The sequence below is a fragment of the Neopelma chrysocephalum genome, unplaced genomic scaffold (genome assembly GCF_003984885.1).
Source record: "Neopelma chrysocephalum unplaced genomic scaffold, ASM398488v2 Primary Assembly neopelma1_76, whole genome shotgun sequence".
Classification (NCBI taxonomy): Eukaryota; Metazoa; Chordata; class Aves; order Passeriformes; family Pipridae; genus Neopelma; species Neopelma chrysocephalum.
The window spans coordinates 4227997-4252671 of NW_020897737.1; the positions used below are offsets into that span (position 1 = coordinate 4227997).

General features: G+C 42.5%; 1 protein-coding gene and 2 long non-coding RNA genes across 5 annotated transcripts in view; 2 read left to right on the top strand and 1 right to left on the bottom strand.

The window, feature by feature from the left end:
- Positions 1–148: 148 nt before the first annotated feature.
- On the top strand, positions 149–6271 carry LOC113970365. Of its 2 annotated transcripts, XR_003535155.1 has the most exons (4): positions 149–576; positions 4170–5694; positions 6018–6084; positions 6226–6271. It is a non-coding gene; the product is annotated as an uncharacterized LOC113970365 (long non-coding RNA). The 2 variants fall into 2 exon arrangements; XR_003535154.1 differs by lacking the exons at positions 6018–6084; positions 6226–6271 and having other exon boundaries at positions 4170–5764.
- A 4255-nt stretch (positions 6272–10526) lies between these two features.
- Positions 10527–21032, top strand: LOC113970366. Its single transcript, XR_003535156.1, has 3 exons — positions 10527–10735; positions 11749–11857; positions 20905–21032. It is a non-coding gene; the product is annotated as an uncharacterized LOC113970366 (long non-coding RNA).
- Positions 21033–21189: 157 nt separating this feature from the next.
- The window catches only part of SMPX (small muscle protein X-linked), a 40354-nt gene continuing 36868 nt past the window's right edge, over positions 21190–24675 (bottom strand). For both annotated transcript variants that reach the window (XM_027688909.1, XM_027688910.1), the window contains exon 5: positions 21190–22274. The gene's annotated coding sequence lies outside the window, so the exon portion shown is untranslated. The remainder of the gene's footprint in view (positions 22275–24675) is intronic.

A 24675-nucleotide genomic window follows, 5' to 3' on the forward strand; every position in this document is an offset into this window, starting at 1 on the left:
TGACAGCCACAGCCAAAGCAGCTGACTTGGAATGACCTGGCTGCAAATCACAAGGGTAACACATTTGCACAAAGTGGTGACAAAAATAGATTGCCCCAGTCCAGCCATAATAAACCAAAATCTGTTTATAGAGGAGGCTTTGCATAATTGTACTCTCAGTTAACAGCTGGGAACAAACCCGGAGCCCCCAGGGACGGGCGGGAGCTGTCTCACTCAGCTTTCTCACTTTCAGTTTGTCCCAATTAGAAACACTTACACAGGGATTATCCCTGATTTTCACCTGGGTACTTCAGGGTCTAATTTCTACCAGGAATAGCAGTTCTGGGCAGGCTACACATTCTGACCTCTTAAAGCTTGCTTTTATTTTTTCTTTTTTTCTTCTGCATAACTCTGGATGCAGATGTTCAGGAATCTCCTCCTGACACCTTTCTTTCCAAATCAAACTCCCTCAGGACTTGCAAACCTTGCCAGGGTTGATAAATGCCAGATCAGTTCTCTGCATCGTAAGCCAGCAGACTTGGGGGCAAAAGAGGATCCCACAGGATGGAAAAATACCGCCGTTTGCTCAAGCCCAAGGTAAAGCATTTTAACAGTATTTGCTTATATTTCTTTATGTGGTGTCATGAAATTCTGGCTTACCCCTGTAATCAAGGGGTGTTTCAGAGCTGACTGGATCCTAATGTGGATCATGCATGCTGTATGACTCTTCTAGTGAGCTTGAACTGTCTTGCTAAGCAAACTGATACCTGCACATGATCTGCTCTGTTTGTCAGGAAAGACTACAAAAACATTGTTCTTCATTGCTGTATAGCTCTGAAAATTGATTTCCTGCTTGAATCCACTTTCTATAATGACATTATAGACCATAAATGGGGATTTTGTTAAAAGATCTTCCCCTTTGCTAGCAAAATGACATGTACGGGCAGTAGTGATAAAGGAGAAAAGGGATGCTTGTTTCTTTTTCCCAGTGGTTTTGCCTATGTCCAAGTTGGGATGATGCTAAGACATTTCAGATGTTAACAAAGCAGTGCAAACAAGCTTATGTTTGATGCTTTCCTTTTTGGGAGGTAGAGACCAGAGACCAGGTACCTCTGTCACCCCTGAGCAGTCATATGTCCTCTGATGAGGGACCAGGCCTTAAATGCTCCCATTCCTAGAGAGATACTGTTTTCCCCAGTTTATCCCCATAAGGTACCAGATTTCAATAACACAAGGTGCAGATAAACCTCTGCTGTTTTCAAGCAGCAGGCAGGTGCTGTGCCATCGCAGTTTCCCTGGGAGCCTGGAGGTGAGGCAGGGGAGCACAGACGCTGCACCCGCAGCACAGGGCTGAGTTTGAGGAGTGTTTCTGCAGCAGTTCTGGCATACGCATCTTCTGGCATCACCTCTTCCTCACCAACAGACTTTATCCTCTATCAGCCCTTCACCTGTGCTGCCATGACTGCTCTGAGGTGGGAGGTTGGGAGGTGACACAGCCAGGAAGTGATGCACAAAGAGGAATGAGGAAAATCCAAAAATAGAACAGCAGAGAGGTCTCTGTGGCCCCAGTCAGGCCCTCAGCCTCCCTCACTGTGTGACCTCCCAAGCAGATGTAGTGCCCCAACCCACAATGCAGCAGAGGTGACCCACTGTCTGGGCAAGTGGCTGGGGACCCACCAAAGGGAGAGAAGCTTGTCACAGGACACCCATCTGATGCACAGAAACCAGGCTGGTCTTCTACTCTTGAGCCATGTCCAACAGCTCGCCAGAGGTGCTAGAGTGTGTATGCTGGTATTACATAGTAGCTGGAACTGAGTACACGTAATTAAATCCTGCTTCCCCTAGATCCAGGTGTACCAGAAAGAGGTCAGAACTATGGCTTGGCCAACTGCGGGTATTGCCAGCAGCAGCCACTGTTAACTTCCCCACCAAGTGATGCACTCCCAGGCAATGTGCCTTTTCCTCTCCCTCAGCAAGGCCAGGCCAGGCATTGACCAACCTTACACCAACTTTCCTGGCACTTGTGAGGTGCCAGCACAGATCCAACTGGTCTGTCACTTCAGTGAGGCCAAACGATGATCAATCTGAATGTCCCTTCCTGTGCCCAGAGTGGTGCTGTGTTAACCAAACCTGTCATGCACCACTTGCTTTCCAAATGAATTCCATACATGGGCTGCCATTTATACAGGTCATTTGCCGGTGCTGATTTCACTGAACTGTTTTAATACCAATACCGGATAAGCAGGTCCTATAATTCTATGCAGATTTGTTGTGCTATTCCCTCTCAGACCTACTTCATCTTCATGGGAAGCTGGCTAATAGAAGTAGTGAAAATCATAATCCTTATAAAGCTGTTTATTTGTCTGGAGATTTTTTTTTCTTTGGCTTATAATTGAAATAAAGCCACATCCTTTCCAGTCCCCTGCTCTAGAGTGACAAAAAAAAGATTATCATTATCAAAATGAGTTTTCTCCCTGCTCTATTTTTAGGCAGTTAGCCTTGTCTAACTAGGGAGCCTGCTCAGCCAAGCCCCTCCTTTGTCAACAGACAAATTATCTTCAGGCAGCAGCTCAGCTCTTCAGCACCTTTGGAGGAATATTTAATGTCCATTAGTAAGAGAGCAGACAGTGACTAAACAGCTAACTTACGGATCTCAGCAAGAGATCTAGCATGAGGTGGGATGCAGTCAAACCATGTTCTTATTCTCGGCAGTAATTTGGAAGATCAGATCTAATGTTTGACTCATTAGATGGTGCTTAAAATTAGGAAAATATTAATGTTTCAATGATGTTGATTTGTTGGGAATAGATAATATATTTTTAATCATGTGCATCATTTAGACTTTTGATTTAGACTTCAGGCTTTCAGTATATTTTCTGTTCAAGTCATTACTCTACTACAGTAGGCAGTCTGCAATAAAAAAGAATATTCAGAGGTGTGCTGTGGAAAATGTTGGCTTACATGTTTGCAGTTATTTTTTTCTTATACAAAGCTGAAAAATGGCCCAAATTGCAATGACATGTTCAGTTTAATATTGCAAGTAGGCCATCAGTTAATAAACAATTCAACTACTATTGTAAGTTTCCCAATTTTTTTTAAGAGTAAAATTATAAAAGGAGTTGTACAAGTAAAATTAGACTCATTAGTAATAAGTGGCTTACTGTAAAATATTCATTACAAAAATCCACAGTGGACTATTTCTAAGCTACATTTTGTTCCAAAAGAAATTAGTGGAGTCAGGAGGACAAGAGAATAAATGCTTAGGATGCTCTGTAATGTACCGCATGAACAAATATAGCAAAAGTGAGACAAATGATGCATGTAATAGGGATGATGTAGCATACAGGTTTTCTAGAAACTACCAATCAGAAAGATCGTATTGATTTAAGTTGTCTTGGAAAAATCTTTGGACGAGAGTCTGTTCTTCATCCTTGAATAATCATTCACAATAGTATTTGGGTCAGCCCATCTATTTAAAGCAAAAGATGTTTAGCTGAGGAAAGCAGTCTTTAAGAACAAAACAGTAAGAGGGAGGAATTTTCTTGCAGTTAAACACAATGTCTGGTGGGATCATGTCTGTTTATAAAAGCAAAAGAAAGTTAGCAGTTTGGATGAGGTGGGTTGAGGCTGTGAGGTTTCCATTTTGGCAGGGGGAGGCTGGGGATGCATGTGGCTTTAAGCACTGTTTGAGTGGTGCCCACCAGGACTCTGTCCCTGTGAGCTGAGGGAGCAGGAAATCAGCATGAGGCAGTGCACCCACCAACCCATCAGACAAGTCTGCAAACCCTCAGCACACTGTATCCATCCATGTGCCACCTCAGAGGAGTCTGTGTCTGGGGACACTGCTGGCAAAAAGAGCTTTGTCTGAGTGCAAGCCTCCATCTGCCACTGGGTAGAAGAGAGGTTTAGCACGAGCAGGAGTCAGAGCAGGGATCCCAGCCAAAGCCTGCTGCAAGACCACATCTGCTAAGCCATGGCTGCATGGCAGTTTTCCGTGATTCAGTGGAAAAGAGGAATAAAGGAGGAAATACCATTGGCACACCTGGGTTGGGGGTGGCCATGTCCCAGTTGGGTTATTCTAGCACTAACTACATCTGTGCGAGAGAGCATCCTGTGTCAAACTGTGCAACATGAAATAACAGACTTCCAAGCAGCCAGTGCCTCATTTGTTTCCTCTTCCTTTTTTTCAGGTTTCCTTTCATTTGCCTCCCATGAAGACAGATGTTACAGCTTCCATTGCCCTCTCAGTGGGTTAGACATGAGCTTCCCTGGTGAACAAAAAACAAGTTGGAAAAGTTTTTAACTTGGGTTCTCATTTCAGAGCAACTGCAGTGGGATGAGTCAGGCACTGCAGCTGCAGGATAATGAAGGAGAATGTGTATTTTAATGAGCCCGTTTCAGAGCAGATGTACTAATGGCCTTCACAGCACTTCACAGCTGAGGATGGAAGGCTGCTTGGGGTTCATCTGCTCCTGTGATGGCCAGGTGGCACCAGAGATGCTCCACATTGAGCCCTGGCTTTCCGCTGCCGGGCAGCCAGTGCTGCCTGTGCTGCTGGTGGGGCAGAGAGGGACCTGCGGCCCCTGCGCAGGAGTGCCTTCACTCTGCATCCACCTCAGGGACACCCATAGCCACCTGTGGCTGCTGCCTTTGCTCAGCAAAGACACATACAGCCCTAACTGAAGTGGCTCTGCTCATGGGTCACTTCCGCATGCGTGGAAGTCCCCCTGCTACAAAAGCAAGATTTCTGACCCCCATGCAACACTCCTGCCTCCCAAAGATTTTGGGGCTGGTCAAACTGAATTTCCAAACTTTATTTGCTTAGGTACATGTAGTGGCAACAGCTGCAGCTTCAGGCTGTATGATCACTAATGGCAGGAGGGCTGGGCTTTCACTTCTGTCTGCGGTCGGATACACCCACCCACAGCAGCTCCCAGCTCTGTCCCCACTGCAGGTAACCTAGTCCACTCTGACATATTTTCTGTGGTGATGCGTGCTTCCAGTACAAAACCAGTATAACTGGGATACACACCTCAGGTCTAAGAAAATTATAAGGAAATGGGTACTGGGTCCCCATGGTTCAGTGGTCTTTTAATGCATTGACTTGTAACTAGAATGAGGATTCGTTTTTATGGGGATAGAGAGGTAAGGAACAACAGGTGCTCTGGGACCAGAGAGGAGAAAACACAAATTTTTCTCTATTGGGACACTGTATAGCTGCAGACTGATGAGATCTCTCTGAAATCAAGGTGCTTTTCACATAAGCTGGTTAGGATTCAGCTCTACCATCCTCTTCGATTCCCTAATTCACATTCAAGCAAATGCTCTCTAAGACATAGACTGTTGGTTAGCAAAGTAAAGGTTACAGTGTAATCAGCTGCTGTTAGTGCTGTTACTCTTTGAGACAATGACAGCCTGATGTCCGCACTCAGCTGATCACTAAAAGTATTCCTGGAGTCTGTACACTATGTCATTGTCATTGTCATCATTGTTAGCAGCAGCAGCACATTACCTAGTGACTTGGACATGATCTGTAACTCTCAGGCTTATCCTTGGGACTGAAAGAATTCCATCTGCACCTGCTGGTCCTTTTTCATTTGCTCACAGGCTCTCAGGTTTGAGATGGGAGAGCACCCAGGGCCCAGCACTGAGTGAAGTGCAGCTGGAATGAGTTGGCATGTGCTGAAGGATAAAGGATGGGTGACAAAGCACCAGGTTTGTAGAGGTTTTTTTTTTCTTTATGACTTCTGACTGAATAAAACCATGCTGGATTGCGTCAAAGGCATTGATGTGTTTTATTTACCCTTCTAATCTTCACGAATTACTGAATGGTGCGTGACTAGCAAGCCTCACCAATCATTTGTCAGGCTGATCTCAGAACAAGACCATACAACAGAAGGTACTCATGGCCTTGCTCACCAAATAGGAAGAGACACATCTCCCTGCACACCAGATATAGTCTTTAAATTCCACTCCTGAAAGAAATTTCTAGGGTAGTTACAGGAACTAGACTGTACATGCCAGGTTTTCTTCTCTAGGCCAGTCTTACTAGACCCTGGCTTCAGTCATCTCCCCTCTTTCCCTGGTGATTTGGATGCAAACTGGGTATGTCTATAAGCTGTGGATAGCAGGGAGCCAAACCTCTTATCCCCAGGGCACTCTCCAAGAGCTAATGTACTCATTTTTATTCATTTTTAGTTTAGAGTTCTTATGCCAGCAACAATACAAATATTTACTTCCTCACAGAAGTGCAAAAGTTTGCCTGCCCAGAAAAAGTCATGCACAAACCAGCTTGAAATGTAGAGATACTGACTTCTGTATTCAGCAAGTTTATTTTGGTCTCACCTGTCTAGGATAAGGATTGACATAAGTGACTCTCGAAGGAAGTGACTGTGCCCTGAGCCCTGGCAGTGTGCACCTGGCCTGACAGTGCAGCATCATTTTCCTGCTACCATAGCAGAGTTTTCAGGGGCCCTTTGGATTTTGCCTTAAGTGGAGAAGTCATTGCTCTATGTCAGCTCTTCTGTCACACCAAAGAAATTAAATTGTAGACAGGTGAAGAGAAAAGCAAGCAAAGAGGACAAGACAGACTTGAAACATGTGAAACCCTTTGGGAGGTAACATGAAGTGTGAAATGTCTAAGACCAAAACACCTTCCCAATACTGCAAGACTTACCTATCCATTGGTCTTACAGGTGGCCCATCCCTCAAGGGCACTAGGTATCTCTCAGCAGAACCATGAGACTTGTCTCATGTTAGAAGTCAGCAGCCCTTGGATGCACCTCTCCAGCCTTGCCGAGGTGCCAAGCAATGTAGCTGGGGCAAGCACACGCCCTCCTGAGTAATGCAGGTCAGCCAGAAATGCCCACTCAGGAGGACTGGCAAAACTCCTACTGCAGTAAAGAGATAGTGGCTATGGGGGTGAGGGTGGGGAATATGCCTCAGCAGGATGCCATGCTTCTTCCAGAAAATCCTGAGTCCTCACAAACACAAAACTAGTACAGTTGCATCCTCCTCCACCCAAGGAAGCAGTGCTGATGCCAAGGAACCTCCTCTGATCACAACAGCGGTCATGTCAAAGGGAAGGATGCTAACGAGAGCTGAAGTTAAATGAGAGACATGATTACAATGGTGTAAATTTGATATCCTACCACTGAAAGGGGTAGGAGATTAAAAATAAATATTTATGCTTCAAATTCTTTAAAATTACAAGTAATGACATTAATATTTTTTTGAGGTCATGCAATGACAGCAATACACTAGTTTAGGCCAAAGTTGACAATCTTGAGAGCGTGCAACCATCGCTTCCCACCTTTCAGCCTGTTCCAGTCTTCCTCTTTGCTGAAATATGATCCAACAAGCAAGTTACCACAAAGAAAATGTCCTTAATTTGCACTGTGAAAATGACAACTCTGATCAGAGAAAACCTGATTTTAAAAGGTAAGTAGGTTTATATTTGTAGAGCTCCAGATAATCACTCTGCCTACACCTTTAGCTCACAATAACATATGAATATGCCTATGGCCCTGGTTAAAAAAAAAAAAAGTCAAAATATTAGCTTCACAATCTAGACCCAAGGCACACTTCCAGCCCATCACTACACAGGGAGACACTATGCACTGCTAGTGTAGCACTTCCATTACAGCAGCTAAGCCAAAGCTTTTAAAAAGATAGATTGTATTAAGTAAATTCTCACATACTTCCCGACATCAGCACCCTAGCATCGTTTCTGGGGTTGCACATTACACTGTCTGGAAAGAAAATACGCCAGTTCACGAGGTACATTGAAGTAGCCAAATCCACTCACTTCAGACACACAGCAGCTTATGTGTAAAATAAAAAGCAGTCTGTGCAAAAAAGCTGCACACCCTGATATTTGTACTACTCCTGACTATGGATAAGAGGCTGTAAGTCGAAATTATAAAAAGAAAATGAAAGCAATCACCATATAAATCACCTGTCTGTTTTTCCCCAAGCAGGTTTATTTGCCCTTGACAATATAAAATATCTGTTAGAAGTCTGACAGATCTTCTGCAGGAAGGTATATTTTGCAATTTTCTTCAAATGAGCTTTGTGATTTAATGAGTATTTTTCAGTTCAAAGTTTACAGAGTTATATGGAAATAGAGGCTGGTTTTGATTCCTTTGAAGCCAATATGAATTTTGCCATTAACTCTGGAAGAAGCAGAAATGCAACCTTCTTAGCATAGAGAAGCTTGGGGGGTTGTCTTACCTTAATTTTTCAGCCTTATATAACAGCTTTCTCACCTAAAAGCAGGGTATATTCAGCTCCCAATGTTCCTGTTGCAATAAAGGTCATTTTAAAGATCAGACCCTTTACAACTGAGCCCTTTATCTGCTATAGAGGAGAGTCTGGTGAGTTTCTGCATGCAGCACATTATTTTTAATGTGCTAACTCTTGATGTGTATATATTACATCAGTGGTCTCTATGGGATGAGCAGGCCCTGTTAAGCAAGGATGGGGAAGAGCAGCAAAAATCTCTGCTAGGATGCTCCCATTCTACAGCTTTCACTGGTGCTTTAAGGAGCAGAGTCTTCAGACACCGGTGTCACATGGCTGCCCACACTGTCACTACTGCTGATTTCGCCTGGGTTACTTCAGAAGTGAGATTGTTTCCCACTGCCTCACCTTCTGGAAATGTTTAATTAAATGATAAAAAGGTAGGGTTTGATGGTGGTTTTTTTTCAGCGAGGCAGGTAGGGCATTCTCCTGATCTTCCTCATATTTTCAGAAAAGGAATTAATGGAGAAAATATGCATTTCTAGAGTTTCTGGAATTGCAACACATGCCACAACCTCCAGAAAAGAAGAGAAAGCAGAGAACTTAAGTTCCTGTAGGCCATTTGTGTTTTTCCATATATTGAAATTCTCAGCTACAAAGACAAACAAGAATAAATAGGCACAGCTAAGACATCAGAAGCAAAAGTGTTCAGGGCATTTCCAAAGTCAGAAAGAGCAGTTAGAGGGCAGGGTCCCTTCAGGCAGCTAAACAATCCTAATGGCCATTGCTCCTCATGAGAATGTCCTTCCTGCTTACTAAAATGCAGTGGTTCTGTATTCAGCCATCAAGATGGCACCAAACTGTCTGACCTGGCTCAGGACTGTGTTGTGCACAATGGGCACTTTAGAAGCAGTCAGAAAGTGCTGGAAACTGGACTACCATGAGGCCACTGCTGTCAATCACTGCAGTAAATAAATTTTTTTACTCTTAATTGTTTGAGTTTCTCCTAGAAACAAATATTTACCAGCTTCGGATTTGCACAGAGTTCCAAAGGTCACAAGTGCTAGCTGCAAGGGGAGCCAAGCTATTCATTCAGCTTTAAACTATTTAACCTTGGCTTCCTGTGCAAGCCTGCAGTGCCATAAAAGCAGGCATCACTATGGGACTTATGTGTAAGGATGGAGGGGTAAAGTTCTTCTCCACTTGGCCCATTTCAGCACGTTATTTTTAAAAGCTTATGTGTTCAGTGATGAAAATAGACGCCTTGATTCTGCTTATCCTTTTGGAAGGGATGTTTTGGATGCTAATCACTTTCTTATTTAAAAGGTATAGATGGAGTTAAGAGAAAAGGATTTTCGTGATTGTTATTAGTGGTAAAAGTTTGTACTAAGAATAAAAAAGGTTCAGGTTTTCCAAAACTACTATAGTCCTTCAACATCCCCTACACAACTGTAGTAACCTGTAGCTGCAGAAAAGCTTCAACTCATCTTAGCTACTAGTCTCATCTCAACACCCTAAGACTAATCAGACAATAAATGCTTTGTCATGATTTCTTATACCTACCTTTCACTTTATCATGACTGAAAATCCCAATTGGGAGAATTGTTGGGGAAGCTATAATCCAATTTTGTGCCTCGATTATTTTCATTTTCTTTTCATTTGAATGACATAATTTCTAGTTACACCAATCACCTGCATACTCATCTGCTTGAAGACGAGCTTGTGAAGATAAAATGTGTGCTGAACTTGCTTGTGAAGACAGTAAAATATGTGCTGAGCTACACTTTCTACCTGGTGCAATGGTTTTGAGTTTGACTTTTAAATTTTTAGTCATTTATCCTCTTCCTTTTTTTTCTTGTTTGGATTTTGGTCTGTTCTCCAGTGGAGAAGGTGAAATTTCACATGACTGGGAACTACTGGTTCTTCTGACTGGGATCCTTTAGCTCTTGCTTGGGTTCAGCAAGAACCAGCTCACTTTCTTTTAAGACTCATTATTTTTGTCATCTGACCTGGAAAAATCACAACAGACCAAGGTCCCCACTTCAGAGCCCCTTTCATGTAGGTCAGTCATGTCCTGGGAAATGCAGGGTTTGCTTTCTCACTTCTGGGATGGAAATTGATAGAGTTGGCCTAATTTTCTGATTTGATTGCTCTAGTGAGTGTCGTGGGTTTCCTGAACAGGCATAAAGTGTAATATCACAGATATATGCTACATTTATGCAGGTCAATAATAACAACTTTAAATTGGGAAACAGTTTCTGACAGTAAAGATAACAAAAGGCTAGGACAGGTTGCCTAGGGAGGTTGTGAGGTTGCCATCACACCATCTTTAAAGTGTGCTGTAAAGAATATATTCCTTACAAATCTGCCTGGAATTAGACTTGGAGGCAAGGAGATGGATTAGATGGTGTTTTGAATCTCTCTGAGGGCTGTACTCAAGGATCTTCTGCTCCTGATAAGTGTTCAATCACAAAGTCTTCTGAACAAAGTCCTCAGGGCTTGGTGATTCACACAAGTGATTTTCTAAATGGAGGTGCTTTGCTGAAAAACAAAAGCCTTAAATAGGAAAAAGCTTGGTATGCATGGTAGTGTGTGATGCTTTGGAGACACCATAATTTCTCTGATTGCAAAATTTACTAAGCATGTCAGTAAGATGAAAATGTACAGGACTAAGGGCATGCAAAGTGCCTGCCTTAAAGCACTGCTTCTCTTCACAGGAAGAACCTTTGGAAGGTCATCACCCAACATCACTGGTGTTTCAAAAGCTGCCATCCCAGGAATGTCATGACTTGAGCACTTCTGCTGAGATCAATCCATAAAAAATGCATTTTTTTACAACTGACTGGAGTGGTATGGAAATTAACTCTACCATTGCTGATGTCAGAGTTGTTTTTTTCTTTTTTTTTCTCCCCTGTCTGACATAAAGATAAATAAAATGGGTAGTTTTCTATCTGAGATTAAATTAGTAGAGAAGAAATAGTTCTTGTTCTGAATATTAGTAATTTGCATTTCTGAATGCCACTTTCCTTTGGTTGTTTTTCCTTGAAGAGATGGAGCAAGGTGTGTAAAATATCAGTAAGCAAAAAAAAAAATCAATAAGCAAGACTCTAACAGCAAAAAAAAAAATCAATAAGCAAGACTCTAACAGCAATCATATTCTTCTATCTGATTCATCCTGTCCCATACCAAGCCAATAGAGGTGCAGGAGGGAGACCCCCTTGAGGAGCTGGAAGCTGCTCTTGGTAAAGGTTTGCAGATGATGCAACACCAGTGTGACTGCTGGGACACAATGAGCCAAATTCTGGAGGAATAATGCCTCCACACTGACATACATGTGCATTTCCTGAAATAACCATATCATCCTGCAACGCAAAATCACCTCCTCAATGTGCTGGTTCACTTGCTGCTCAAGCAGGACAGAATTATTTCACAGCGGAAAACACAGCCACAATAAAGAAGCCCTCAGAGGGATGGGACAGTCCTAGGTTTGTGGAGAAGGACTAGAAATCCTGGATTTTTTCCCCACAGATGTGAGGAGCTCCCTGAAGGACAGCAGGGCAGGAAGCCTTGACCAAGCAGGCTGGATGGGGGCAATCACAGGAGACACCAGGCTGGCAGAGCTTGGGCCCTGATGGAAGTAAGGGGAGGGAAGGAGAGACACCCAGTCCTCTTCCTCTGCCTCCCTGGCCTGACACCACCCCAACAGGATGAGGTTTGAGAGGCTGTGGTCCCATCTGATATCTTTCTGAATCAAGCTCCTCTAGAGGTCATGATCTGCTAGGGCTCTTTTCCAGGTGGAGGTTGGTGGTCCATGAGCTTTATACATGGTGCAAAACAGCACAGCTTCATCTACACCTGTAGATGACTTGGCTACTGGGTTTTGGTCAGGAACATGGCTGATTTCAGCTGCCTTGCTGGACATGTGGCATAGGCAGAGGATGTTCCTCTCCACCCAAGGGCTAGGGAAGAGCTCAGATGTCCCATTTTTATTAGGACTACATGAATTTGATGCCGCATGAATTTTCTCAACTATGTGGTGCCATCCAGTGTTATTTCCCCAATCTCTGCAAAGCTCTTACCCATTGCACTGCCCCACTTGATTGCTCTTATTTTGGTCAGTAGCATTTTACTGGAGAAACAGTCAAAGCAGGGAATTAAGAGGTGGCCTCATTTAGAGGTGATAGTGCCTGAGTCACTGGGATGCCATTCAGGCATGAGGACAGACTGTGAAGACTTTCAGATCACATGCGCTCATGACATTTAGAAGAGGTGGGTGACCTCATAGGAGATTATCTGAGAGACCTAAACTGGCCATAGAAAGTGGTATTGGAGACCTTCATTTATCCTCACTAACCTTCGGCAATAAAAACAGAGGATGAGCACATGGATGTGCATGCAGGAAGTATGCAAGAAGTGCTAAGAACATTGTGAAAGCCAGATGGCTGCTAAGCCATACCCCAGCTCCAGTGACACATGGCTGTCATGGAAAGCGGGAGGAGGAGGACACTATGTGTTTCACAGGGCAGAGGGCTTTATTTGCTTTTTTGTGTGTGTACATTTGCTACCTGTCTGTGCAGCAAGACATTTAAAGATTTGTGCTCCTCTCCTAGTTTCTGTAGGAAAGCACAAATCTGGATATTCTTCTGACCCTCCTAATTCTGGGTACAGCCACCAGACTAGGGCCAGATTTGTCAGCAATTGTGACAGCAACCAGCAACACTGTGAAGTAGAGCCCTATTTATTCAAACCCCACTGCTTCTTCCATCACTCATCCAGCATCTCCAAATCAGCACTTCAGCACACACCAGGACTGCTGGTGGGGAGCAAGGAGCAAGATGGTTTTCCTAAGTTTTGGTTTTCCTAAGATGGTTTTCCTAACTTTTTCCTAAGTTTTCTAAGGATCCAAAGGGCCTTAAGGTTTGTCCTCTAGTCTTTGGCCTTCTCTAAGCATTTTTCTGTTATGGTTCAGTCCATCACATACCTTTCACCAGCCTGCTCGTGTCAGGGCTTGGATTATCAGTCTCCTCTTAGAAAAGAGATCTGTTATGACCCATTATAACCCTGCAAATGATCAACTAGGAAAGTGTTAAATGAAGATGAAGAACCACTGTATTAGATGAAGATTACTCTCAATAGAAACCATTGCAGTACCTGTAAAAAACATTTACTATGGATGCAGCATCTGTAAGAAAGACAAATCTAATTCCAGTTTCACTAAAAATACAGCAAAGGGTTAGATCACTTTTCACAGTGTGACATCCAGACAGAATCAAATTTAATTAGTTACCAGACAAGATTTACCATCCTCCAGTGCTTATGAAACCCACAGTCGGTATCAGGGCCAGAACATTCTCACTTCGCTATTGCACTTGCAGTTAGTCACCAGTCTTCTGTAGGATGTCTTTGAAAACATTCACCTCATAGATTACTGCAAAGTAACATAGTGGGAAGCACAATATATGAATAGGTGTGCTTATTTTATTAGTGGCTTTAGACTGCTTCCAAAGACACAGGAAAACTGGATTTTGCCAGGTTCAACTAATCTTATATCCAACCCTTAGTTTTTTTGTCTCTAGAAAATATTTTATCTTGGGACTGCAGTACTTTTTGAGGACCAAAGAGCTGGATTTAGAGGGAGTTTTCTTTCTAGTTATTCATGCACCAGTAGAACTAGGCAGCTCATATACCAAAATCAGGATTTTTTTTGCCAAGCGTATTATTTAATCTGTAAAAACTCAAATTAAATATGCACATATTAGAGAAACTGAAACTTAGTCACAAGGGCAAAAGAAAACTGTTTCAATATTTTGCCCCTGAAGCTAAATAAAAGATACAACTCTTTTCCTTGGAAAGCCTTCTGTGATTCTCTTCTGTCAGCATCAATTTCTTATAATAAAAAACGGCCAGAATTTCATTACGTCTTCTCATAAATAATTTATTGACTGCACGAAACAAGAGATAAATAAAAGGACCTTCTTTATCACCCTTGTGATTGCACTGAGCACAGTCCTGGTGAGATGCCATTGAACTCAATGAACTGTGTCTCCAGACTTTGATTTTGGGTATTCAGATGCATGAACACAGTTGCATGTAACTGCAGATGTTTTACTCATACAGTAAGTAAAGCAATACGGTAGAGCCTCACTTTTACTAGTTTGGTTTTTTTTACTACTTGCTTTTATTACTAGCTTACACCACCAGAGAAAAGGCAGAATTGCCAATCTAGTTCTATAATTCAAGTTAATGCATAAATCCAAGCCTCCGGAGTTTCAAGGCGACACTATCTGTCTTAGAAATGCAGAAGCAATATAATATTTTAATTGAAAGTGATTAAACCAGAGTAACCAATGGAAATACATTCAAACTCATAGAAATTTTTAGGTACTAGTAATTTTTATTTTACCTTTACCTTTATCTTCACCTCTGAGCTAAATGTATTTGGATTATTTCTGTGCGGATGATCAGAAAAATCATTACAGTGTGTTTTTGTTCATTGACAAACAATTAAAAGCCTCTTCCCAAATGTGTTGGGATCTTGCTATCTCATCAGACTAAACCTTTTGCTGTGGGCACCGCATGACAACTATTTCTGTTTTTCTAACAGAACATGTTGCCACCACACAGTTGATCTGTTTCTCTTGATTAAAGAAATCTCTTTTTTGGCATTAGGACAAAAAAAACCAACTGGGTAGGGAGTTAACAAACTCTTTCCCCACCTTATATGCACAGTGCTTGGTGACACAGGGACAGTACTGTCCCTTTGATTTACTGACACATCAGCACCACATGGAGACCAGAGCACAGGGGTGATGGTGAAATCCAGCTATTTTGCTTTGTTTCATGAGTTCCCCATTAAGTAGGTTAGGGGTTATGGTGCGGAGGGGAGTTTCTCTGGTTCAGTTATGATAACTATTTACTTTGATACAACCATTCACCTGGCTCCACTGTCTAGGGGTGGTCATGTATCATCTCATTATTGAGGTGTTAGTACATACCTGTCAGTGAGTTTGGCTCAAACTGACAAAAGTTGCCATGTAACCACATGAAATATGCATGATTTTAGTATGATCTGATATATGTCAAAGTTAGAAAAACTCATTAACCCATCCAAGTATTTTCTTTTCCCATCAGCATTAGGCAATTACCTCGAACAAGTTATCTGAACAATCTTTAGTGCTTGAGAAACTGACCATAAAAGTAATTAAATCTCTGTACTAATATGTTGCTAGACACGTTAATTAATAACCTTCCTTAACAATACTGTGAGTTGTAGCTCCCTTGACTGAATTCACTGTTCAGTAAACTTTGTGCAGAGCTTCACTTAAAACTGTGTTAGTCTTAATCACTAGGTGTGGAGGGTTTTGTTGGAACATCTTAAAAGTTCAATGCTGGCAGCAATTTGAACAAGAGATTTAATTTTGTTTACTTGGTATAACCAACTTGGAAATGCTCTCCTTGAATGAACAACTTCCTCCTTCAGGAAACTTTCTGTGCTTGTACAGATGTTATTCTTGGATCCCAGAGTTTGTCTGTTATGTGTTAATTTGCCCAAAAACCCATGCAGTATATTTAATTATTTTCTGTACTTTTCAGAAGCTCCTTGGAACAGATCTCACCTAATTTTGTAATTTGTCCAAGAGGTTGGTCATGCAACCCTGAGTTCATGCCAGCACTAACAAGTGAATAACCTGCAAAGCTGCTTTGGCCTTGCTACAGGCAGAGCTAAGTGGTGGCAGAGGCCAGTTCTTGCTCCCATTGGCACCAACAAGAACTGGTAGATCTGTGTGTAAATAAATTTGTATGTATGAATGTTATGGCAGTCATCCTAGGAGAAGGACAACTCTCATCCCAAACCCGGGCAGATGGAGCTCGCTTAGCCCTGGAAGGCCATCCATCTCAGAGAAGGTCACTCTAATCAAACCTACGTCCTGAGGACCTCGCTGCCACCGTCCAAGCTTGCTCGGCCCTGGCAGATGAACCTCAGGATTAAAGGGTGGGTTCAGTTCCGCGCATACTGCATCTCACCTAAAAAATCCATTGCGCAGGCTTGAAGGCTTTACCCACATGCAAAAAGTCCTGTAGCGACGGGCGAGGGTCGAAACGGTAGGTGAAAGATGCACTGGGAGCCGCAGACTCAACCCTGCATGCAGGCGGTTCAGGATATTGGTCATTTGAGACTGACGGAGATGAGAGTCTCTTGGGGCAGCACCCTGAACGACCAAGCAGCCTTTTCAAGGACAGCACTGCTTGCTCCACTCGGAGAGGGGCCTAGAAAAGGTGGCCTAAACAAAGCTCATCTCCACCTTCACCCGGTTGGTTAACCGCAGACCGACGGGCATCTTCTTCCAATGCGGTCGCACAAAGAGCAAAAGACAAAGGCACACACCTGCCTCCAAAGGTGTACTCAAATTAACTCTAGCATGTTGGAACATCAGAACCATGCTCGATTCTGCCAATAGTGGACGTCCTGAGCGACGTTCTGCCCTAATTGCCCATGAACTGGCTCGTCTCAACATCGACATTGCTGCTCTCAGTGAAGTTCGCCTTCACGAGGAAGGCAGCCTCAGAGAACATGGTGCCGGTTACACACTCTTCTGGTCAGGTAAGCCCAGAACCGAAAAACATCTCTCAGGTGTCGGCTTCATGATCAAAAACTCCATTGTCCCTAAACTCGAAAATCTGCCGACAGGTCACTCTGACCGCATTATCTCCCTACGCCTTCCACTAAACAACAAGCAACACGTTGTCATCTTCAGTATATATGCCCCAACTCTCCAAGCTGACCCTGCTGAAAAAGATAAATTTTACACTGACCTGCGCTGTCTTACCCAAAAGGTGCCCGCAGATGATAAGATCATTATCCTTGGTGATTTCAACGCCAGAGTAGGTAAGAATTTTGAAGCCTGGAAAGGAGTATTAGGCAAGCATGGTGTTGGAAACTGCAACGATAATGGTCGACTTCTGCTAGAATTCTGTGCGGAGCAACAGTTCACCATCACCAATACTATCTTTCAGCAGAAAAATAGTCTGAAGACAACCTGGATGCACCCCAGGTCTAAGCATTGGCACCTCATTGATTATGTCTTGATGCGACAGAGAGATGTCCGCGATGTCCTCCATACCCGCGTGATGCCCAGCGCAGAATGTCAAACAGACCATCGGCTTGTGCGCTGTAAACTCAACCTTTATCTCAAATTCAAACCCAAGAGGGGCAGTATCCCAAGGAGAAGACTCCAAGTTAACGATCTCCAATCAGCCACAGTAAGAGAAAGATTCCAGGCAAACCTTCAAACTAAGCTTGATAACCATTCCACAGATTCTGCAGTTTCCTCTCCCGAAACAATTTGGCAGCATATTAAAAGTAGCATCCTGCAATCCTCTGAAGAATCCTTAGGGTTCTCCCTCAAGAAGAACAAGGACTGGTTTGATGAAAATAATCAAGAAATCCAGGAATTGTTGAGGAAGAAGAGAACCGCCCACCAAGCACACCTTGCACTGCCTTCCTGTCACGCTAGAAAAACAGCCTTCCGTCTTGCTTGCAGCAAGCTCCAACAGAAACTCCGTGACATCCAGAACAAATGGTGGACCGATCTAGCTGCAAAAACTCAACTATGTGCAGATACAGGGGATCACAAAGGATTCTATGAGGCCCTGAAAACAGCATACGGGCCTACATACCAAGTCCAAAGCCCACTACTCAGTGCAGATGGTCAAACGCTTCTGACAGATCAAACCTCCATTCTGAATAGATGGTCTGAACACTTTCAGACTCTTTTCAGTACCAACCGTGTAGTACAAGACTCAGCAATTCAGTCCATCACACAACAACCAGTGAAATACGAATTGGATACTGCCCCCACTCTAGGAGAAACCCTCAAGGCCATACAGCAGGTGAAAATCGGCAAGGCAGCTGGGGTTGATGGAATCCCACCTGAAGTCTGGAAACATGGGGGCCTTGCACTCCATGCTAAATTTCATGAGCTTGTGGTGCGCTGTTGGGAACTAGGCGAACTACCTTCAGACCTTCGTGATGCAGTCATCATCACCTTGTATAAGAAGAAAGGTACTAAATCAGACTGTTCAAATTACCGTGGTATTACTCTGCTCTCCATTGCTGGCAAAATCTTGGCAAGAATACTCCTGAACAGACTAATACCCGCTATAGCAGAAGAAATTCTACCTGAAAGTCAGTGTGGCTTCAGAGCCAACAGGAGCACCACAGACATGATATTTGTTCTCAGACAACTGCAAGAGAAGTGTAGGGAACAGAACAAAGGTCTCTATGTAACCTTTGTCGACCTCACCAAGGCTTTCGATACTGTGAGCAGAAAAGGTCTTTGGCAGATTTTGGAACGTTTAGGTTGTCCCCCCAAGTTCCTTAAAATGATCATCTCACTTCATGAGGATCAGCACGGCCAAGTCAGATATAGCAACACACTTTCTGAGCCCTTTCTAATAAAGAATGGTGTGAAACAAGGCTGCGTTCTCGCTCCTACCCTATTCACAGTCTTTTTCAGTATGATGCTTCAAAGGGCCTCGGCAGACCTCGATGATCAGGACGGTATCTACATTCGCTATCGTACTGATGGAAGCCTATTCAACCTAAGGCGACTGAAGGCCCATACTAAGACCCTAAACCATCTTGTCCGGGAGCTGCTCTATGCTGATGACGCCGCCCTTGTTGCCCACACAGAAGCAGCTCTGCAGCGTTTAACATCCTGCTTTGCAGAGGCTGCTGAGCTCTTTGGGCTGGAAGTCAGCTTAAAGAAGACAGAAGTTCTCCATCAGCCTGCACCTCAGGAAGTCCCCCACCGTCCCCACATCACCATCGGCCAGTCAGAACTCAATTCAGTCCAACAGTTTAATTACCTAGGCAGCCTCATCTCCTCAGATGGTAAGATTGATGGGGAGATAGACAATAGGTTAGCGAAGGCATACAGTGCTTTTGGAAAACTCCATAAACGAGTTTGGCGTAATAAACACTTGAAGAAAAGCACCAAGATCAGTGTCTACAGAGCCATAGTGCTGTCTACTCTTTTATATGGTTCCGAATCATGGGTCATCTACCGCCACCACCTGCGTCTCCTAGAACGCTTCCATCAACGCTGCCTCCGTACAATCCTTAACATCCATTGGTCAGACTATGTGACCAATACATCTGTTCTCGAACAGGCAGCAATTACGAGTATTGAGGCCATGCTCCTGAGAATGCAACTGCGTTGGGCAGGGCACATCTCTAGGATGAAGGACCACCGCCTCCCTAAGATCCTGCTCTATGGTGAACTTGCCACTGGCTGCCGCAAGAGAGGAGCTCCAAAGAAAAGATACAAGGACTCCCTGAAGCAACAACTCAGCCTCGGGCATATTGATCACCATAACTGGTCCACTCTGGCCTCTAATCGGGAGGCCTGGAGACAGACCATTTATAACGCTGCTGATGCTTTTGAGAAGGCACGCAGGATCACTCTTGAGGAGAAAAGACAACGCAGAAAGAATCGAGCCTTGCAGAATATACCATCTAAGGAGTCTTTCTGCTGTGTCTTTTGCAACCGGACTTGCCTTTCTCGTATTGGCCTTTTTAGCCACCAACGCGCTTGCATGAAAAATGGGTAGAGCCCTTCCCAAATCTTCGTTCGCGAAGCCTAGCCATGATGATGAGTATGATCTGATGTTATATGTTTCTGTGCTCATGCTTCACTGTAAGACCTCAATCCTTCCCTAAATGTGTGCCAAAATCTAACATCTGGGGGACAGAGTTTCCCATGCCAGAAGTAGTAGACTGCAGAGTTGCTTGGGCCATCTTTCATTGGTCTGTGTATGCCCTACAGTCAGACCCTTTAATAAGGCTTAAATAAAAAATAACAGCACTAGCACATGATGATTCAGACCAGTTGTAAACAGTTTGCTAGCTGAGACACGGAGAGCCTTTATAGCCTCCATTTTTTCTAGTACTTAATTGCTAATTTCTTGTTCTATTAAGGATTTCTTGTAGTCCTAATATCTAACTCAGGGTTCTCACTGATCTCCACTCCCCATTAGCTGTCAGCTTCAAGAGAGTCTAAAATAATTTTATATCCTGAATTTTCATTTAAAACAAAGACGAAGTTCAGAAAAAATATTTTTTGTCTCTGCCTGGTCCCTCCCCACTATTAAGATGTTTCAATGGTCCCTGGTGGTACCTCTCCATTTGGGAACAAGAAGTTGAAACCTGGCAAAAGAACAACACTTCTCTGTCAGGGAGGGTTTTTTTTCTTTCACCTACACATTCAGATGTGATGACTGGGATGTGGTCCCAGCTCTCTCTATCTCCTGGAATTTACACCATGAAGTTTCCTGTCTAGGAAAGGAGGGGGAAAATGAGGCTTTACCTTTCAGCTGTTTTCTGAAATTATAATTTTTAAAGTAACTAAAGAATAATAAAAGCTGAGGCTTTGACTCATCTCACCTTTAACATGCTTTTGGATCAAGGGATTGTGTGTTTTCCCCTTTTTATCATTTCCATGCTGGCAGGACCAATGTAGTTCAATATCAGTGACTGATAATGCAGTGTTGGGGGGAGGTGTTAGTTTTTGATTGAATAATTAATTGAATAAACAATTGAATGTTAATCTTATTGGTATATAAATGAAAGATGCTCCTGATGCATTCCATCTCTTTACACTTCCATTTCAACCTGTCTTTCAGGGATGTTCACCTCCAAGGAATGCATTAAGGGAAATCAACCATGAGCACATAAGGATGAAGCAGGAGAGTAACCAATGTTGGTATTGCATATTCAAAGCAAAAAAATGCAAGAATGTCCTTTTAATTGAGCTGCAACGAGTAGAGCTCCTCTCTAATTTCATGTACAAAACATTGCAAATACGTGAAAACTTAAAATTCAAAAATATTTTCTGTTTGCTTTTGTGTTATCTGATGGGGCAACAAAAATTAAATTGATGCCATAAGTAATATTCACCTTGAAATCTGTTTTCTAACCACAATAACTATCTGTATTTTATTTGAATAAACAAGAGCCAGGCAGAGAGTTTCAGAGCATGTAGAAAAGTTTCAATCAATATTAGAAGAATATTATTAAAAAACAGCTCCTCATATCCCTTTACAGTAAATAACATGAGAGACCAAGGAGACACAGTGTATTACATTTCTCTAACAATAAGATCTTATTTCCAAAAATAGAATATGCATTGAATAGTCTTTTTTTATTTACAGTCCATATAAAACAAGAGTCAAGGATTAATTATTCTATGTAAGAATTGCTGTGATAATACACGAATTTTGCCCAGCATCCATATTCCAGTGTCCCCTTTGTATTTGGGCTTTTCAAGATAATGATCCTTCAACCTGTATTCACGAGCATATTCCATCAAAGCTAGATGACTTGTTTATTTGAATAAATGTTGCAGGTTTTCTCTCAGCTAACTAGATCTTGTATTTTCATTGTATAAAGTAAAGGTGATGCATAAGTATCAGAACAGCAGTGCATTTTAGATTCTCAAGAAAAAGAAACACTTTGGCTCTACAACAAAAGAAGAATTTTGCTAAACTCACCAGAAAGACCATCCCTTTTAATATTTTCATTTCCTTTATTACACATGATACATGATTCCTCTTCTATAACCAGGAGTACACAACAGGAAATAAGATGTTACACTCCTCATTCATTCTGCATTTTGTCAAATAATTTTAAAACTCTGTCCACATTGACATTTTTCAAAAAGAAAGAAACCAAATTAATTGCAAATAATATTATATTTTTAAAAAGTATTTATTCTACTTTTGTTCCAACTTCAAGTTACACTATTCCCTGTTCTAAGGTCAAAATCATTTCTGTACATATACACAATCATTGCTAGTTGCTGTGGTCTGTTTTATTTCAGCAGTACTTTCCTATGATAAACAAAATGGACAAGAAAGTGTTGATATAAATGTACAAAGAAGATGCTTCCTATGGGATACTGAACAGTTAGGAAGTTCATAGTCTTCATACAAATATATAAAAAATTTCAAATTATCTCCATTCCTTGGAATCCATTCGATTTCACTTGTCAGACCTGTGTGACAAATACAAAACCAAAAATTAATCATTATCAGTGCACTCACATGTATTTTCAGACCATGCAGAAAAGCACCTGTAAGCTGTGAAGGGGAGTACACTCCCCACACCTGCAATTTTGCTCTCACTGACTGTACTTGTTTACAACCAAGCTCAGGGAATACAAATCTTTATGATCCAATAGATTTTTCCACCTACTCTCCAAATCTGATGGAACTTCATGACTGTGTTAAGAGCTCAGACCTTTAAAGCATCCATTTATAAAAATCAAAATTTTACCTGTAAATTCTCTTCACTGATAAACATATATGTATATGGGGGGGGGTAACTGCTTTGGTTATCCTCTTCTCTTGCCTTCTCTTTCTGCCCGTTAGAGTCCTTACTGGTAAGTAAGCCTCAATCTTTGTCTACTGTCCAAACTGAACAATCTTGGGGATTTTCAGTCTCTCCTCTTTTGGTAGTTTATATGTTCCTGTAACTACTTTTGTCACAGCTCCACTCCTCCCCTATTTCTACTTTAATTCTCATGACTGAACTGCACTGAGGACATTATTCTAGACATAGTAGCAAAGTATTTTCTGTGTCGTTTGCATAAATCCCACTAGAGTTAATGTATTTATTTATCTAAAGCAAGGTTGAGGGCAGGGTGGGGGGAGTGCTTAGCTGCTGTCTGGGGAATGATCAGCAATTCCCTTTGACCTATCTACAGTGACTCTTTCCTGCATAGTCACAGATAATTTGAAGCCAAGCATAGGGCCTATTTCTGTTCTCTTTGAAGTTAAGAGATACCAGTGCTTGCTGCTGATATTGGTGGTTCCAGACAGTGCAATACTGAGTAAAACAGGTTTTGCAATTAACTTTCAAAAGGTCAGCATATATGTTTAATCAGCTAAGATGTAAGTATTTGAGGTGGAGGAATATCTCTATTTTTGGTAAATTTTATTGAACTCATGAACCTTTAACATACACTTAGAAAACAGAGAAAAAGTCACAGGACAGAGAAAAAAATTACAAAATTCTGTATCTTGTGATGTGTTACATAAAGTGAGTTTTTGTTGTACTCCTGAATATGTATAGGCTGTGCACATCTGAACAAATACTGGAGGGACATTCAGAAGGCTGAGATTTCTTAGCTTTCAGAAGAGACACTTCCTTGGAGAAGAGAGGTGCTATTAAGAGAAACCTTGCATTGCTTACACTGACTGCTTGAATGTGTTGTCAACTTTTAATTAACTTGTCCTGAAAAAAAGTGAATGGGTGTCATTTTCTGCAGTGAAGAGGTCATAAAACCACATGTAGAGCTACTAGCACGCTCTGTGGGCATTAGCAATAAATGTGGCTGTCTCATAGCCAGATTCAGTAAGGCAGTGCACTCTTCTGTTTCAGCTGAAATTTCCTTCCAATCAGGTAATCCTAGGTATTTATCTTTCTGGTCTCAAAAACAAAATCCACCTTTAAGGCTGTGTTTGATGGCTCCCTGGGATATGCATGCACGTGTAATCCTGTCCTATGTAATTACCGCCTGCCTACACACGTCCTCCAAGGGCTTCAGCATTCAGGATTGTTCTTCTTTCTCTTTCAAGCTGTTCTGTGCCTGTTCCTGAATATAACAGGGCGGCTGTTTTCAAGTGGTGTGTGGATAAAACATTATTGGCTATAACTGAACTCAAGTGCTCAAGCCTGGGATTGGGAGAAAGAGTGTTCAGGGCACAGCAGGCTCATCTGAGCATAGTGTGGTCCTTGGTGCCACAAGTGTTTTCTGATCCTTCTGCTGAAATAGGCCACTGGTAGTTTCTGCCTCTAAATACATTGTGGGCAGGTTTGTGTCATGATGGGCAGCTGTAATTTCGCATTCTGTTTTTTAGGATTACATGATTTTTTTTTATACCTTTCTAAAAGATTCAGCATCTTAGATGGTAAGACTGTGTTTTCTGCTGGTGTCCTCCTGGATAAGACATCTGCCCTGCATGGGAGCTCCATGCTCATCTTCCCCAGGTAGTTTAGCCTTTCCTTATTTCCTGAGTCCCTAATGCCAGCTGTCCTGTGCTGTGCACATCAAGCCCCCAAGGATCTCAGTAATGCAAAGAAGAGTACAAAGCCCTTGGGTACAAAGAAGATGGAGACAGACTTTGCTCACTGGTGCCCAGTGACAGGGCAGGAGACAACAGGCACAAAGTGAAATACAGGGAATTTCATCTAAATAGCAAACAAAACTTTTTTTACCATCAGAGGGGTCAAACACTGGCACAGGTTGCCCAGAAAGGTTGTGGAGACTGCATCCTTAGAGATAGTCAAAACCCAACTGGACATGGCCCTGAGTAAAGACTCTGTCCTGAGCAGGGAGTTGGACTGAATGGTCTCCAGAGGTTCTCTCAAGGCTCAGGCAGTCTGTAAGTCTG